The sequence below is a fragment of the Eleutherodactylus coqui genome, chromosome 13 (genome assembly GCF_035609145.1).
Source record: "Eleutherodactylus coqui strain aEleCoq1 chromosome 13, aEleCoq1.hap1, whole genome shotgun sequence".
Taxonomy (NCBI): Eukaryota; Metazoa; Chordata; class Amphibia; order Anura; family Eleutherodactylidae; genus Eleutherodactylus; species Eleutherodactylus coqui.
The window spans coordinates 66,149,282-66,168,953 of NC_089849.1; the positions used below are offsets into that span (position 1 = coordinate 66,149,282).

General features: G+C 44.1%; 1 pseudogene; it reads right to left on the reverse strand.

Annotated features, from left to right (window-relative positions):
• Positions 1–418: 418 nt before the first annotated feature.
• On the reverse strand, positions 419–1,456 carry LOC136587791 (ras-related protein Rap-1b pseudogene; annotated as a pseudogene).
• Between the last annotated feature and the right edge of the window lie 18,216 nt (positions 1,457–19,672).

The following is a 19,672-nucleotide window of genomic DNA, read 5'->3' on the forward strand; positions in this document are numbered from 1 at the left end:
ATCACGCTTTCCTTGTCTGTTGCCTGGCCTAACCCTTGGCCTGATCTACATTGTGAAAGTATTCCACCTGCCCTCACTTCTCTATTCTATGTCTATGTCCCTGTCTACACCCTCCGGCACCACATTACAGGAAACCTGACCGAATGTGTCAGCTGCGACTACTTCTAGGGTAACTGGGGGTCCCCACAGTGAAGACCAGCTCCGAATGGGTGGGGTGCAAGGGTAAAAACTAGTGAACCCTAGTTGCTGCCCCTGGATCTAGCTCCAAGTCAAGTCATTTCTGAGACACAGCAAAGCCACCTCCACTGCCGTGACAGCCACACTGCAATGTTACCTGTAGGATACAATGTTAAGGTAACAATGCTAGGTTAGGAAACAACGTTGCAATACCTTTATTATAAAGTACATGGTTCTTCAGCTAGAACAATGTGGTTACAGTGATAAGTAGCATTGCTCATATGCAAGATAACACCAACAACAATGAAACAATGCAGTTCCCATAGACTATAAAGTATGAGTTATCTAGGAATCTAGTTTGATCTGTCTAAGGACAAGTCATGGAATACGTTCTGACTGACATAGCTTTGAGCTAACCGTGCCTTCTTTAAGAAAGTGCTACTAGTTTCCCAGAGCCTCCCTCCCCTCTTGATAAATACTTTTCATGTTTTTATGACAATGAGCTTTTTTTCTCTTATGGATAGCTTTTCCTAGCTTTTCCCAGATATGTTTGTTACCCACCCATTCCACTGAGTCCTTTTTCCTCAGTCTTACAAGAGTCTAGTATCAACAGATGCTGCAGCTGTTGGTCTTATTCATTGGAGGTTTGAGGCTCTGCTCATTGTTAGGGATTGTCTCTCTCCTCCTTCTCAATGCAGGACTTAGTCGACCGGGAAGGTTGATCTCTCGTAACAGTTCTCGGAATACCTCAGTCACATTCAAGTTCTCCTTTGCTGAGGTCTCCAGTAGACGACAGTTCCATTCCAGCTCCACCGTGGCCATTGCATCATCCCGAAAAACCTTCTGAGCATCAACGTTATCTTTTTTGTTGCCCACTACCACCATAGGTGGACATTTCTCCTCCTTTACATCCAAGATCTCTTCTCGTAACCTTCTCACGATCTCAAAAGAGTCTGGGTTGTCCACAGAGTAAACCAGAGCAAAAGCATCTCCACTCCTCATACTTAGCTTTCTCATAGCTGGAAATTCATAGCTGCCAGTGGTGTCCAGGACTTCAATTTTCACTTCTTCCCCATCGGTGTTCTCGTACTCGGTGCTGTGCAACTCTTCCACTGTCCTCTTGTGTTTGGGTTCAAAGGTGTCTTGCAAAAACCGATGGATGAGTGAGGTCTTCCCCACACCTGCTGCTCCCAGGAACACCAGCCTGAAATGATTCTTCTCCTTGACAGATAGTGACATATCTGCAATGCACAGTGAACAGGCAGATAAGAGCAACCTGAGGTCCTGTGCCTTAGATCAGTGTGCCCAGATTCTCTGCACCTCTCAATATTTATCCATAATTTTACGAGGTAGCTGTGCCTTTATCCAATCAGACACCGCTGCCTGAAGCTGGATCCCAGGGAAGGAGGAGGACCTATCATTGTGCTGTGCTTCTAGTGTTTGTGATGCTGGTGTTAACCTTTTCACTACCACTAGGGATGCTGCTCGAGCTTATATTCTGGAAATTTTAGTATACGAAGCCGTTTGGTTTGATGTACAAAAACTTTTGACAGCCACATTGCTGTCAGAATAATAGAGCGTTGTTTTCTTCTAAGACAATTAATGTGACAGCTTTGTTCATGGAATTTCCGCCCATCAATATAATGTCATGTTAGCATTTCTGTAGACATTAAATCCATCAGACCGCTTGTTCTGCTTCTAGAGAAAGCAGTATAGTCTGCATTTAAACTAGACACTAAAAAAATTAGTTCTCCGCTGTTCTATGTCTAAACGGGAGATTTCGGACAGTGAAAAACTAACGGTTTTCCACTTTATTTTATTGCTATTTTCACATGTGGTTTTTATAATGCACTTTTCTCTGCGCTTCCTGGTTCTTTTTTTCATATGCACCCCATAGTAGCCTGCATTAAATACTTGCATCATAAATTACATGGCATGTGATTGCAATGTTTTTTCTTAACGCTCCCATAGAAAATAATAGGTTGTTTTTGAAGACGAATTGCACTAAAATAGGGCAAGCAGTGATTTTTATAACTCAGACTACTGGACTACCAGACTACACTCATGTGAATTAACCCATTCAAATGGTTGGGTTGTTTTCCTTTGCAAGTTCTGTCCATCTCGAAATCGGGCAGAACTCGCACGGGAAGATAATCCATATGAATACACTCTTAGGGCTTATTCACACAGGCGTATGTCAGCCGGTTTTTCACGCCCAGCCGATATACGCTGCCCCTCTGATGCATTGGTTAACAATGCATCAGTGTACGGGGACGTATTTCCGTGACGTAAAAGTGCTCGGTCGGGCGCTTTCATGCCAGCGGCTGCATAGACTCCTATGGGAGCCAATGTCAGCTGCCGGAGAAGGGAGGTGGGAGGGAGTTTAGCAGTGTGACTGCTAAACTGCTTCCCCCTTCTCCTCTCCACCCTTGCCGCTGTTTGCAATGGGGGACGGAGCTAAACTCTGCCCTGTCCCACCCCTCTCATTGCAGGGGGCAGGAGTTTAGCACACTAACCCCCGCCCCATCCCGCCTCCTCCCCATGCAGAGAGCCTGCAAATACAGCAAATACGCCATAGAAGCATATATCGGACGGGCGTTTTCACGGACGGACGATATACGCTCGTATGAATAAGCTCTTAGCCATAGACTATATTCAGTGAACAGGTTCCCGTTCTGGTGGGTGGCAGGCAGCACATGAGGGTATTAATCAATAACCGTGTATCACTGAGCAGTATGCAGTACACCCCTATAGCATCGAATGCAGCATGCGCCGTGCAGAGTTGATGAATGCGGTGCAGCTACTGAGCTGTGAACGGTTTCCCTGTGCTGTATCATATTCTTACCTGTCATAGCTAATCACCGCTCGTTACCGTCTCACCTGTCGTAGCTCATCAACCTCTGAAAAGCAGTGGTATTTTTCTATAATTTGCATTACCCTGGCTGCGACTATAAAACCGTGCGCCTTTTCTAACACTTTGCAAGTGTCGGAAAAAGGGATTTGAGGCTTAAAGCAATTCTCCAGTCAGGAGCTCAAAATTGATATGTAATAATTTCTGTACCTACAGAGGATGATTACCTGCTATTTATTTTTCCTCAGATCTTGCTCCTTGGCCGCTTTTTAGCTCAGCTCTGTTGGAACAGAGCTGTGACTATAGTTTAGTTACAGTGTCTAATCAGAGGTAGTCCGAGCCACACCCCTGTCTCATCATTGGTTGAGGCTGCCCCTTCTCATTAAACCTTATTAAGCAGAGGTGTGACACCTGTAATAGGCATTAGAACCCCCTTGGACACGGCTCGGAGGGGAGGACAGAGGGAGAGAGCTGGTGATGGAGAGGGAAGAGGGGGACTGCTCAGATGGAAGCGTATATATCGGCCGGCCATGAAAACACCGGCAGATAGACGCTCATGTAAATAAGCCCTTATTGTGACCGTTTCTGACTTTTGGCTTTATGTGCAATTGTGAGGATATGTACTTAACCCCATGAGGACTGGGCCCTTGTTTGCATTTTTTCGTTTTTGGATTTTCCTTCCCACTTTCAAAAATTGATAACCCTTGTATTCATCCCACAATGTCTGAGGCCTTTGTTTTTACGGTAAGAGTTGTAATCTCTAACGGTACTATTTAATGTGCCATCTAATATACTGAAAAACCTTTAACATTTTCTAAGTGCAGTGAAATGGAAAACAAACCAAATTCCACCACCTCTGGGGGAAGGAGGGGGGGGGGCTTGTTTTTATGGCATACACAATGCGGCAGAAATCACCTGATAACTTTATTCTATGGGAAAGAATGACTACAATGATACCAAGTCGTATATTATATCTTATAGAGTATAATGTAATGCAATAGCATTATATCATATCACGATCCGACAGGTAGTCTATCAAGCCGTGTTGTAGGCAATCAGCCATTGCAGCGCTAGGGACCTTCAGAAGGCACCAGGTTGCCATGGCAACCAAAAGGCACCTTGTGATCTAATCGCGGAGGAGGCTGTTCAGGACCCTACAAAACCGATCGGAGGATTTAAATGAAGCTGTCAGAACTGATAGCGGCATTTACAGGGTTAACAGCCGTGGTCAGGGTGAACGCTGATCGCGGGTGTCAGCTGTGTGAAACAGCCGGCACCTGCATTGTATGTAGCGCAATTGGCTCCTGATCACCCGCAATACATACCACGGACGCACAAGACGTAACTGTACGCCCTGTGTTGTTAAGGGGTTAAACATATTTTTAAATTTTAGATCCCAAATGATCGTGAAGGGTGGGCTTAATAAAGTGCTTTCCCTCAAAATCACACACCAGATTAAATGCAAGCAATTCAACTTTACTGAGCACAACCGCAGAAACAGTGTTACAAAAGCTGTATGATTGTAGTGTAGTCTCTTTAAGAAGGCACAATACTTCGTAGTTACAATACTTGGATGAGGCACAGAATCATACTGGTTCTGACTGCACACAAGGTGTGGTTCTAGCAATTAAAATATATCACAAAGAACAAAATTGTAACATCCTAAAGGCCCATTTACACGCAACGATTGTCAATTAAACAAACAACCAACTCAGCGACTTTTTTACTTTCACGCAAAGAGAATTGTTTGAAATCCTCGCCATTTCCTTCTTAAGCTGGTCCTTTAGTAGTGTTTACATGTAAACACTGTATATATTATTTGCGCAGGTGGGCTTGTGTTTCTGCAAATAATCAGCAGGAGCTTTTTAATTAGTGCAAAGAAAAATCCATTGTCTACTGTGGCAGGAGTCATTGTGTTTAGCTGGGCAAACAATCACCCCTCCCCTTGTTTGAAAGACTGAACAACTGCTGTTCAAACCGAAGGACAAGCAAACGAACTGATGACTATTTTTATGCAGGCCGAAACTCAGCGATCAATGACAAGTGAACGAATACTTCACGATGCCTTCGTGTTGACACGTATTATCGCTCGCTTTTCCGCTCGTTTGAACAAATTTTGGGCAATAATTGTTGCGTGTAAATGGGCCTTAACTCAGCATCCAGTTCACTTCACTAGAGTCCTATCCCATAATTGTGTTACTTCACACAGACCCAACTATTTTTTCAGCTCCCACTGACAGTTGTTCACCTCGTTTTAGAGCAGCTATCGGTCAGATCCTAAACACTCTATCTCCTCCTAGTCTCCTGAGTCCGCTCAGTTATGATACGCCTTGCCACTGAATTTCCTAAGCTGTACCTCATGCCTCTACTATAGTTTCTTTCCCAGTCCCCAAAGAGTTGGTACATGTCACAGCCCTGACAACACCAAACTATGGCCTCCACCAAGTTTGAGCCCAGCTTCACTCGTCCTACCTTGGCTCCCTTCAAGCTCCAAGTATGCCATGCTCCTTGAAGGTGGAATTGGCTCCAGGCCTAATTACAATATCAGCTGTAATAGGCACTGCCCAATGGCCATCCACGCTGTAGGCACTGCCCAATGGCCATCCACGCTGTCCCTATTGGTGCCAGACCTCCCCTTTTCATCTACAACTCACTGCTCCACCCAGCAGCTACCTACAACAGCATGGTGGCACATTGGCGTCAGGGCACACTTCTGCCCCATTAGGACCAGGCTTTTTCCTTCTCTGTGGCTAACAAAGAAGACAATCCTTCTCGCTGTAAGCCACGGCAGTTTGTCATAGCCGCACCACAAGACATTCCGTCCCGCTGTCCAGCACAACCTTCAAAGTAAAAGCATCAATACTACATACTATACATACAGTATTAACAAATACAATTATACATATGGCAAGCGAAGAAAATTCCAAGTAGTCTCTCAACTGACTAGTCAGTCTATTTAAAGAAACAGGCAACCATGTGTAAAGTATACAGCTGCACAAATGGAGTATATAGTTCACTCTCCTTACATACATTAATGTAATTTATGTATAAACTAAAGCCGGCCATGCACATAAAGCATACTGACAGCTTTCAGCCAACAGCCATCTCCACCAGCCTCCTCATAAACATGCACATCCCGCTTATGGGCTGCTGTAGCTATATATGAATCCTCTCATTCACTCTCTATGGTCATATATAACCTAACGCCATTATTCGACTTGAGACAGTCCAGTGACTTGACACATATCCTGCTGGCTATACTGACAGATAACCTAATTAGACAAGATCTAGCCCATCTAACAAATCCTCCATTCCAGGTCCTACCGTTGGAAAATTGCTGCATTTCATCATATCTGATGGACATGAACAGCCATCCTACACTGCACTGCATATCTTACCCAGTAGTGGTCTTTCTTCATTTTAAGGAGATTTTTTTTGGCATGAAGGTCATTTCAGATTAAAGTAATGTGGCAGCTGAAATAAGATAAATCATTAGGTTGACTTACAAAGTTGCAGTTCTATGGAAAAGCACTTAAAAGCATTCCTATATTTTTTTAAAGATTTCATTAGCGGCCCGGGTCTTCATTGGTCGCTGCTTTGCGGCTGTTTGCACCCAGTTTGAGTTCTGTCAATTCAGTTTTCCATGTGGATTTTCTTTTTTTTTCCTGCTGTCCTGCTGGTTACAATCCACCTACAAGCAGGGGCCATGTCTTAAGCCAGGCTTTCTGCCAGTATCGTATTGGTCAGGACTTCCATTCTCTCCCACTTCCCATGCTGCCTTGCACAGTCCGGCTCCAATCTGCTGCAAGGTAGCATCTAAATGCCTACCCCTCTGTTGTATAGTAACTATCATTGGGTATTAGTGTATCTTGACGCCACCAGGAATTCCTGGTGGAGTCAAGATTGACAGGGGGTGATGCCCCCTCAAAGTAATTGGCTGCTGTGCTTTTTATTCCTCAGGTCCTGCAAACGCAATAAAATTATTCACTGAAAGCATACAGGGTGTACAGCCGAGGCTTCCGCACAGGGCCTGGTGCAAAACCTTCCCTGGCGCTCGCACTGAAGGGGAGCGTCCATCAGCGACCAGCGCTGGCCCACAACGGCAAACCCCTGGAGGGAGGGCAATTTCTATATCTTATGCTTTCGCAGAAGCATCTTTTTATCTTCCCACCTGTCAGCGGGGAAGCGAGCATCACCTATCAAAGAGGCAGCCACCGTCTTCTCATGTTTCTGTGGTGGAGCGGCCGACCTCACCCACAACAGAGCCTCACCCCGTATTCTGAGCTGTCACTGGGGGAGCCGCCGTGAGCCAGCAGAGAGTTGGCCGGCGCAATACAGAGCAGTCACTCGGCCCCCGGCAGGGAGCATGCAGCCGGCGGCCCGTACAGAGGAGACAGGAGATGAACGGCACGCAACCGTGAGTCGCGGGCCAGGCGCTAAGCATGCCTTAAATTACGGCCGGCCCGCACACAGAGAGCAGCACACTGTGGATTGATTTTTGCGTGCCCTGCATGCAGAAATCAGTCCACAGTGTGCTGCTAGAACCTTACTACATTGACCCTATCAGGAGCTAGGGGTGTGACAGGGGCGTAACTCCTGTCAAACCCCTAACTTCCAGTGGCATCAAGATACACTAATACCCTATCATTGTCCCCATGTTCCTGTTACTAGAGAAAAGAAATGTCTAACAACAAGCAGTGGATTGTAAGGGTGCCTACCCACTTGCGATTTTTTTTCCTTTGCGTTTTTTCTGAAGAGCAATTAGGATAGAATGTGTTCTTGTCCATTTGTGTTTTTTTTTCCAGTCCGTTGCAATTTTTAACATAGGAACTGTCAGTTGCATATGTGTCCTTATTTTTCTCTTAATGCACCCATGAATGTCAATGGAAATTAACGGAAAAGGCGCGAAAAAGGCACCAAAAAAAATTTCACATCTGCACGTTGTTCGTATGAATGAGCCATCACAAGACCATTGAAAAACTGAACAACTTGTTTAGAAAAATAATTACTGGAGCCGAACGCAACAATGTTGGCTGGCATATTTGTAGATTCGCGAGAACACGAGTTCCATATCCTCTTTCCTTCTCACAGCACCCTGCCCCTATACTCTGCTTCTCTTCTGCAGTCCAGTAGAGTTGAGTGGCACGGCAGTGCCCACCACGCCATTGCAGCTCCTGTTCACTGTTCACTATGGGAGTGCATTAAGGAGGATTTGACATTTATAGCATATCCTGTGTATAGTTGCTAAATGTCAGTTTCGGAATATCCCTTTAAGTCCTGTAAATTGTGAGGTGCGGCCTGCATGGATTGGATTTGCTTTTCCAGCACATCTCCCAGATGCTAGATTTGATTGAGATCCGGAGAATTTGGAGTTCAAGCCCACCACATCTTGGAGTCTTTGTCATGTTCCTCAAACTATTCCTGCACACTTTCTGCAGTGTGGCAGGAACCATTGTTCTGCTGAAAGAGGCCACTGTTATTAGGGAATAGCAATGCCATGGGGAGTACTTGGTCTGCAACAATATTTATTTAGGTGGTATGTATCAAAGTAACATTCACATGAATGCCCAAAGTTTCTCAGCAGAACATTGCCCAGAGCATCACACCGATAATGTCGGCTTGTCTTCTTCCCACATTGTATCCTGCTGCCATCTCTTCCCAGGTAAGCAACACACATGCAGCGGCCATCGGCATTTACATGATGGACGAGAAAATGTGATGCAACTGACTAGGCCAATTCTGGTGCTCATAGGACCATTGTATGTCAACATGAGTACTCTAGCCAGTCTGTGGCTATGCGGCCCCACACACAGCAAGCTGTGATATACTGCATGTTCCAGTCCTGTTCCATCATAGCCGTAGTAACTTTTTTCAGGAATTTGTGCTACAGTCATTCTTTTGTGGGATTGGAACAGGCAAGGCTTGGGCGCTCATGACTCTGTCGTCGGTTCACTAGTTATCCTTGCTTGGACCACTTCTCGTAGGTACTAAACACTGTATACCAGGAAAACCCCCGCAAGTCCTGCTGTTTTAGAAATGCTCTGACTCAGTTGTCCAACCATCACACTTTGGCCCTTGTCAAAGTTGTTCAGATCCTTCCATTTGCCCAATTTTCCTGCTTCTAACATCTACTTCAGGAACGGCTTGTCCATATGCTACCAAATACATCCCACCCCTATACAGACACTGCTGTTAAAAGACCATCACTGCTATCGAGCTGAGCCTCCTACATACATTGTGGGTGTCAGCCGTCTTTAACAGAGAGAACTCCTATCGCCATATCCAATCAGAGAGGAACTCCTCTCGCCACTATTAACCATTTAAATGCCGCTGTCAATTTTGACAACAGCATTTAAATGTGCCAAACTGCATTTAAATGACTCGCCTGCAAACTCATTTATAGTGTTTGGGTATCATGGTAGCCTAGTAAATTGTGAAGGTCCCTAGGACTGCTATGAATATTTGCCTATTAAGCTGTGCATGTGGCACGGTTTAATAGAATGCCTGTCAAAATACAGTATAATGTAATACTGAAGTATTGCATTGTATTGTATTAGTTTAAAAAAAGTAAAAATAAGTAAAATAAGTTTTTTTTTATTATAATAAAAACAATTTGAAAAGTTTTTTTAAACCCTTTCCCAATCTTCACATTAAAAAAAAAAGATTTTTTTAAAATCATTATTGCTGTGCCATAACATTTCAATTTACTAAAATATCCCATTATTTGAATTTGTATCCTGAACTTTTAGCAACAAAAACCATAGTCTGCCCTGCAAAAAATGTGCCATTACACAGCTGTATTAACAGAACAATAAAAAATGGGGAGTCAAAAGATGGCAACAGAAGATATATATATATATATATATATATATATATATATATATATTTTTTTTTTTTTTCAGTTTTTATTTTTTTAAGCAGGTCAATACAAAAACTTATATAATTTTGGTATTACCGAAGTAAAGATAATATGTCAATTTCATCACAACTTGGACACTGTAAACCTCTCACCCCTCCCCCCCCCCAAAAAAAATTGTTGAAACGGTTTTCTTTTTCCATTTCAACCTACTGAAAAAGGTTTTGTTTTTTTAAATCTATATATTATGTGGTGCGTTACCACTGAAAAATAAACTTATCCCTCAAAAAACAAGATTTCATGCAGTTATATCACAGGAAACATAAAAAAGTTTCGCTTTTTTTAAAAACCGAAAAAGCAAGACGGGCTGCAGCAGGAAGGGGTTAAGTAGCGTTTTCATTAAAAAACTACTTTGTTCAACTGCCTTGGCTTGGATCTGCCACAATGTCTGTAAGCATCAGTGAAGGGATGGCCATTCTGTTACATTACTGTCATTTCTAAATGTTATATACGTTCTTCAATGACATTTGTATGGGTCGCCTTTTTAGATAACCGAGACCGAAGTAATGATGAAGCACAGAAGCTTCTAGATTTCATTACAACATGAGGAACTTTGATCCCTTCCCGATAAAGGAGGCAGAGAACACATATTGAATCCTCCTCTAATTCTCTTGCTCTACAGCCGCCACTCTCCTGTTATCTGGCTTCACATGCTAGAATGATAACGGTTTATCTGACACAAGCCTGCAGCTGCCTCATTATCCCAGAACAGTATGAAGCCCCAGATGTAAGCCACGTGGGGGAGGGGAGACCGAAAACGCTGATTTTATATTAAGATTTTTTTTTGCTTTTAAATCAACCATTGTCGGCACGGATACAATGTAATAGCAAGGTGCTACATATATAGTACATATAGTCGTAAGTACATCTATTATTTATAGTGTATACGTGGAAAATATTGAATCCCTCTGAACTATCACGGCCAAGAAAGGCAGTGAGAAAATGATCCGTGAGCTTCAAGTGCTGTGAAGATGCCTCCTTCTTCTTCTTCTTTCATCCGGAAACAAGCCGATGATTGGAATAACTCTTTATTCCTTACAGCGCCAGTGTTTGACATTTCACCCATTAACAAAGCCCTACAACAGATACCAGATCCGGCCCATCTGACAGGGTTGTACAATATAAATTGCTACTTTGTAAGTGAGGACTACTTCCTTTTGTCAGTTTTTCACAATATCCATATACAGTTTTGTACATGTAGGTTGGCCAGTTTGTTACCCCATGAATACTGCAATACCTAATCCAACAAATTAGGGCAGGGGTGCCAAACCCATTTTTACCGAAGGCCACAGCAGCCTTCAAAGGGCCGATTGTAATTGTATATTAAGGGCTTATTCACATGGGTGTATTTGAAGTGAATGGTCAGGAGCAAAAACCTGCATATTCGCGGCGTATTTGCGCACCATTTCCATGAGCCTGTATGTGTTCTTTTTGCTGTGCGCAAATACGTAGTGTATATAAAAACAAATTGGACCGGCCAAAAAATGCATATTTGCATGACCAAAATGCGCTTACACCTGTGTGAACGAGCTCTAAAAGTGACCCCCATAGTAATAGTGACCCCAGTAATAATAATGTCCCGCACAGTGGCCTCAGTACCCCTGTAGTAACAGTGACCCTCATAGTAGCTCCAGGGATGCTGTCTGGTCAGAGGCCAATAGCAACCAGCCTACTGGCCTCTGGCCCAGAATATTGCGCCGTCAGCCTTTTCTGGGACCAAGTCCCATGTGGAAAGGGAAACTACTTCTCCTTCCATGCTGAGTGTCAGCCCCCATGTCCTCAGGTCTCTTTTCACGGTATGCTACAGTCTTCTGCGCTGTCCTTCAAACAGTCCTGCGGAGCCCTGGCTTGTAACCCAGCCTCCACCACCTATTCTGGGATGCATTACTGAGCTCTGGATCAGTTGCTGCATCCTCATTCAACTCTGCGTTCTTGTCTGAGCTGTGGCGCAGCTGTTATTCCGTCTATATGGCCAAGGTGGATGGAGGGGGAGAGCTTGAGCTCCCTCCCCTGCACTTCCTAACAATACGTACATGGGTCCCAGCACCTCTTTACTGCCCCACTCCGTGCTGCTCATCTCTGACAGGGGAGCAGGGACCTTCCCTAGCGCTTCCATGTGTCCTCTGCACCCCCTGCCTCGTGCGGTGGCTCTGGCTGGTGGAAGGGAGCCTCACATACATCGCTATGAGCACTGTGGTTACTGCAATTGAGAGTCGCTGCTGAACTCTTCCCACAGCAGGGGGCGGAGCTTTACGACATGGCTGTCATAGTCGCCGATCTGAGTAGTTGAGCCACTGGATTCTGTAAGGGGTTTGCAGGGCACGGCTCACCCCCTTACACAAGATAGATGTGGAATGAACAGGACATACGTGTAGTTTACAGTGGAATGAATGCAGCCTTCAAACCAGCAGATGCCTAATAATTTTCTTGTGCAAGACAGGTGTGGAATGAACAGGATAAATGCGGAGTTAATGGTGAAATGGACCGATACTCCAACTAAGCAGATGCCAAATCATTTTCCAGTACAAGAATTAACAAAATAGGGCTTATTTACTAATACTCTCTAATTGTTAGACAGTGCAAACTTAGACTGGGTTCACACGGGGCGGAATTGCAGCAGAGTTTCCATGCAGACTTTCTGCACAGAAATTCCGCCGCCAATCTTAAACCCGAGATTAAGCAGCAAAGTGGACGAGATTAGCAAAAATGTCATCCACATGCTAAGAACAGTCCGTTGCGGCCATGCCGCGTGGAATTTTATCGTCGTTTCCGCTGCCGGCTCTCTCCTCCCTATGGGGAGAGATGGCCACAGCGGAACATGCTGCTTTCAAAACCCGCGCCAAAACCAGCCACTTCACTCTCACGGAATTTCCATGCAGTTTCGATGCCGACATTCCACAGGAATTACGGCCCAAGTGAACCCAGCCTTAGACTAGGTCATCCTAAAATGCACTAAATTTATCACAATAGTGCAGGTGAGTGATAAATCTGTTGAATTTTAAGATTGTCTAGTCTAAGGGCTCATGCACACTGGCGAGAGGGATATCGGGATGTGATTGACGCCACAATATCGCTCTCGCAATCCTTCTGAAGCCCTGGGTGCGAGGAGTTTCCGCAGGGAAACAGCCTCCCATCCCAGCAGGGCTGAAGGAATCTTCTGCTGTGGCTGTGACAGCCAAGGCAGGAGATAGTGTTCTTCTCCCATTGTTTGCTATGGGGCCGGCAGCAGCAGTGCCAGCCCCATTGAAATCAATAAGAGATGCTTGCGATCCTCTGACACTGCTGTGACATCAGTGGCAGGACGCTCTCCATGACGAGGATTTTCGGGGGGTGGCTCGAAATATAAGCTCCCCCCCCTCCCGAATATAATCAATAACTGTAGGGAAAAAAATATAAAAAAGAAGAATACATCACCTTAGTAGCGCTGTCATCTTCAGCGCATCTGTTTGCAGGTCCTGGCACTCTTCTTCTGCTGCTCCTCTGGCCGGGAAATGAAAAATCCCCACCTCCTGAAGCCAGAGGCGTAACTTGAAGCTCCGGGGCCCCGATGCAAAACTTGTAACAGGGCCCCCAACTATAATGCTTTACTCATAGTACTGGGTTCCGAATATGGAGAAGAGAGGCCTTATGGGCCCCCTAAGGCTCCTGGGCCCGGGTGCAACCGCATCCCCTAAATCCGATATAGTTACGCCCCTACCTGAAGCGCTGCCTCTGATTGGCTGAGCACAGACCAATGAGAGGCAGTGCTCAGCTGTCATTCAGTGACCATTTAAAGCAAACACAAAAATAGTCAGTTATGTTGTCAGAGAATGGTGTAGCCAGAAAAGGAATAGTGTAAAATCTGATTACTTCTATAAAAAAAAAAGTCTAATTATACAGGCATCCCCAATAAGACTTTCTTAAAGAGACCTGAAATGTATATCCTTACCACTAACTTTAAAGGGCCACTCCAGTGTGTTGTTTTTTTCTATTTATTATGTAGCTCTTCCCCCAGTACATATGTCAGCTAGTGTTACTTTGGTTAGTTATTCCTTTCTATCTGAGACTCCTGGCTTATTTTTCCTCAGATGGTCATGTGATCTCAATTCTGACCAGTTCAAATTTCCTTAGGTTGCTCAGTTTCTAGTCAAATTCTCAGTCTGCATCAAGTTTTTACATGGATATACTACAGAAAGTGCTTGCAGGGGGGGACAGACACTCCTAACATAGTTACTGGTGATAATCACACAGCTTCTTTCTCACAGTTATAATAGAGTAGATCACAGCTCGTCCTGCTGATGGTATACTAATGGTCTGTACATTATAAGAGGTGAATACAGAAGGTAATGATAGTAAAACTGTTCCACCAGCAGGCAGAAATGGTACAGCTTCTAGCTAATTCTGCGCTGATGCATTATGGGATGGATGTGAAAGTGAAACCGAAAAATCAAACCATCAAGATGGTGCCTGATTAGCAGCAGACAGGGGGCTGCACTGCATGGAAGTGGCTGCTATATACACAGATGACCTCCAGAGTGTGACAGGCAAATGGATGAGGGCGGCAGGAATGAAAAAATGTTTTTTTGCCAGAGGAGCCCTTTAAGGTATCAGAACACAAACCCCCAGTAAAGCATGCAATCTATGCTATTTTGTGGACATATATGGAAGAATGGATGGTAAACTTATTTTAAAATGCAGTACTGGGCATCCCTTTTAAATTACAGTATCTGTAATAATATTGTCAGTTCTACATATTGCAGTGCGCTTAAAATTCATCCGAAAGTCCCATTCTTCCCCTTGAATAGCCATAAAGTAAAATTCTGTCAGTTTGTAACAATTCACTCATTTCACTTTAGTCTGACAATTATTTAAATATTTAATGTATGATCAAATTATCTTAAAGGGACTTTCTGGGGTCCACCGCTCAGCCAATCAGCTGTTTGGGTGTCTGTTATCAGCACCACAACACAGTGCATGCAGCAGCTATAGAAGATCGCTCCAACCAGTGTAGTGGCCAGTAGTGGTAACTGCAGCTGCAGCTCTCATAATCAGTTAGAGCCACTGCATAGAGGTCAAAGCAATCTGTTTCTGCTCCATTTCTGTGTTTTCTTTTAATAATAGCAGGCACCCGAATAGCTGATCAGTTGGGGGCCCGAGCGGCATAACCCAGCCAACTACTGATGAGGTCATCAATAAAGACAGCCCGAAAATACCTTAAAAAAAAATCTATATTTTTATTGACTTTCCACAGAATGACTATTATCGTGTGTTTTAGGTAAAATCCTCAACAATGTCAGAAAAAAATTTGATGACGCGGTCCTTGACTAGAAAGTCATGTTCTACACCTGTCACTCATCTAGCAGCCATGGTCCAACATTTGAAGACATCATTGTATGGTCCTATATTTGTATACATCATATTACAAATATCCATTATTTCAGCTGCCAAGTCACTGGGAGATTTGCTGTAGTTCCATGCTGGAATTGATAAGATGTGACAAGTGACCTTTCCAATGATAATTTTCAAGGAGACAGCTACTGACATAATTGTTAGAGTGCCCTAAAGCATAGCAAACGCCCTGACAGGGAGGGCAGCCCTCTTTACATGTCATTGCCAGAAGACAAAAAGTTACACCCCATATGTAAGCTCAAACCAATACTGCACCCTCCCTGCACTGGCGCTCATCACTGCCGGAGGGCAGAGGATCTTCATATACCAGAAGCAATGCTTTGCTGCAAGAGAGCAATGCCCTACTATGTATCATCTGGAAAATGAGGTCTGCCAATGCACTGATCCACAAAACACGTCAATATCTTAATCATTATATGTACCAGCCATTCATATTCAGACATCACATCACTCTGAGCTCATCAGCCGACCAATGAGACCTTGTGTATTAGCCATCCCTAACTGCTTTATATGATACATAGGATAGAATAAAGGGCCCCATTATAATGCAACAGGTGGCGGAATTAAAGGAAAGGAAAGATTGGAAGAAATTAAGTGGAACACTTAATTGAAAAGAATTAGAAATTAATTATTAAAGAGCAATTCCACTCAGTATTGATTTTTACAGCCGGTACAAATTATGCACTATAATAAGTGCCGTTTAGTGGTCTCATAAAGGGGTTTTCCAGGCGAAAGCCATTAGTGAACTGTCAACAGCGGAGAAGGAACTGCAGACAGCCGCAAGGCTCAAATAGCCATCCGTACAGCACAGTCACCCAGTATGGTAGTGCAGCTGTCCCCCATGCACCTCAATGCTGGTCTCTTGGCTGCAGCGGTGAGATGTCTATATACCCATGTGACCACTGCCGCCAGTGTCTTGCCAGATGCCCACTCTTAACAGAATGTCAGTATGTCCCATATACAAGACTAAGACCAGGCTCATACGGCCATATGTGGAATCCGCTTGTGGAGGCCCGTAGCGGATCCCAGCTGTGAGCCCGGCTATAGTATTACCAGAGCAAGGAAAAGGGGCATTGTCAGAGGGGTAAGTATATGTATAAGGGCAAAAACACATGGGTGTATGCATAACTACACTCACCGCTACGGAGTGTAGTGGCGCATGAACCGGGGTTTCATTTTTTTATTGGGCCATTCAAACTCCATGCCATAGCGCGCGTGTTTTAAAAAAAAATGGTAAGATTATTAACTACATGCGAGAAAGATAGAGCGAGTCCTATTAACGGGCAAGAATACCACTTATGAAAACAAAGCCAACCATTGAAATCAGTGGTTTTGTTTCTTCACAAAATGCGTCTGTGATTATCATGCACGCATAAGGGGACTAAATCACACCATGTAAAGAAGCACTCACTGGCTGTGGGCAGCATGGGGGTTGATTGTAACTTAAAAAAAAAAGTCGGACAATCCCATTAAACTTTCCTAACTGCGGGTGTTAGTCTGCATTTTGGCCAAAACACATAAGCTGACCGGCCACGGTGATTGAGCCTGCCCTGCAGTTTATCAGATGGTGCATTCTTGGCTTCTTTTTCTGTGAGTTGTGTCTTTGTATATTTTTTCTCTCACCTCTGTGATTTCCATTAAACTTTCATATTCCATGTAGTTAGCTGCTTGAATTCAGCACTGAGGAACATCTCCACATCAGGATCAGAGAAATAGCATCAAGGTTACTTTTAAAAAGGGTTGTCTGAGGTTAAAAAAAACTGTGCTACAAAACAAGGCACATGGACTAGAGTGATGCTAGCTGTGCACTGTCCTACATAGATTGCCACCATGAAATAAAAAGCGCACATGACCTCATAGGCAATGTATGCAACTGTATGCCTATACAGTGTACATATGTCTATGTCACTGCATTTCATAGTAACATAATATGTTAGGCTGAAAGAAGATAATGTCCATCCAGTTCAGCCTGTTTCCATCACCCCCTCCTTGTTGATCCAGAGAAAGGCAAAAAAAAACCTCTGCATTTCTTTTCGGACTTCCAGCTTGTAGGCATATCAGTGCTTTGAGTCATAATGTCTTGCAACCACTCTCCTTGGCTATATTGTAACCACCCATTAGTGGGCTGCCTAATGCCAGCATAGGAACTGCACATGCACAGTCTCTATTGGACTACATGTACTACAACTAGGCCATGCATGTGATATCATTAGTAACAGCACATAGACTGGTCTGGAGTCAGGCAGGGATAGATCACATGTTGAATGAATGGCACATGGTCTATGTTGTAACAGGAAGACGAAAAATGAGGTCATACGATGGGCACCAGAATTGCCAGATTGGTAGGAAATTACCAATTAGGAGAGCTAATTTCCCTAACTTTGCATTGGGATACTAATGAAAAAAAGGTTAACCTCAAAAAATACTTTTAACCCTTTCCAATCCACCGTCTGACGTCTTCCTACATTCTGATTGAAGCTTGTACATCTCCAATGTCAGAAGACGTCCAACAGGGTATTCTTACCATCTATTGCCAGCCACTCCACTATCGGAGCCTCTCTGGCGCACACACACTGGCTTTAGCCAGCAGATGGCACCGTTGTATAACAGCAAAAAAGAGAAAGCCTTTTAGGAAACCCTGAATCCAGAATTGGATTGGAAAGGGTTAACCCCTCTATAGGACAGTTTCAGGCTCCTACAGAAAATCCTACAAACTGCCAGGCACTGTCAAGTTTACCGTCGGTTCAGTTTAATCATCTATTTGTAGGTTTAGTGTTCCTTTAGGATGGATTCACACAGTTATTGCAAGAAGCGGCTTTAAATGAAAGGGGAATATAAGGGAAATACGGCAGCATTTCCAGGACAAGCCACGGGGATGACATTTCAAAAGTTTCATCCAAATGGAGCGGAAAATTTTCACACAGTGGATTTGAAATGCACTGCGAATACTAAATCTGCCGCACGACTATTTAGGCGGCGGGTTCTGAATGCAGATTTCAACCCTTGAAATACAAGACTTGCAACCTGCAGCAAATCCTCCACAAAATCAGATCAATTATTGGCAGATTCGGCCACTGTGGATTTATTTTAGACTTTCCACTATTGAGAGCCGGCAGCATTTATGGGCTGTGTGAAGGCTCCCTTAGAGTGTCTTTTGTATTGGGGTGTTCTATGTATTCCATTTCATTGGTTATGATGACCCGTCAGTCAACTTAATTCAATTCAAAAGTCATTTTCCGTTGACTGAAATTTCTTCTAAATATCATGTAACTTCTGGGAAGCAATTGTTTTTACCCACTTTTCATTCTGCTGTCAAGATCTTCATTTTTTCTTATATAGATTTTTATTCTTCCTGGCAGCTGTCTGGAATCCATGATTTAATAGAAGTTCTTGATAATTCTTGGTTTTTGACTCATCTCTCTTTCATTCTTAGAGATGGTCATGTCTAGAGATGAGCGAGCACCAAAATGCTCGGGTGCTCGTTACTCGAGTCGAACTTCCCGCGATGCTCGAGGGTTCGTTTCGAGTAACGAACCCCATTGAAGTCAATGGACGACTCGAGCATTTTTGTATATCGCCGATGCTCGCTAAGATTTTCATCTGTGAAAATCTGGGAAATTCAAGAAAGTGATGGGAACGACACAAACGAATAGGGCAGGCGAGGGGCTACATGTTGGGCTGCATCTCAAGTTCCCAGGTCCCACTATTAAGCCACAATAGCGGCAAGAGTGCCCCCCCCCCCAACAATTTTTACTTCTGAAAAACCCTCATTAGCAAGGCATACCTTAGCTAAGCACCACACTACCTCCAACAAAGCACAATCACTGCCTGCATGACACTCCGCTGCCACTTCTCCTGGGTAACATGCTGCCCAACCGCCCATTTCAGTAATAGTAGCAGTCAAGACAGGCCCCAGTAACAATTCCAAAGCAGCAGTATAGGGGGAGCACAGTATTAGTTCCATTTCAGTAGTAGTTGCAGTCAAGACAGGCCCCAGTAACAATTCCAAAGCAGCAGTATAGGGGGAGCACAGTATTAGTTCCATTTCAGTAGTAGTTGCAGTCTAGACAGGCCCCAGTAACATATCACTAGCAGCAGTATAGGCGGAGCACAGTATTAGTTCCATTTCAGTAGTAGTTGCAGTCTAGACAGGCCCCAGTAACATATCACTAGCAGCAGTATAGGCGGAGCACAGTATTAGTTCCATTTCAGTAGTAGTTGCAGTCTAGACAGGCCCCAGTAACATATCACTAGCAGCAGTATAGGGGGAGCACAGTATTAGTTCCATTTCAGTAATAGTAGCAGTCAAGACAGGCCCCAGTAACAATTCCGAAGCAGCA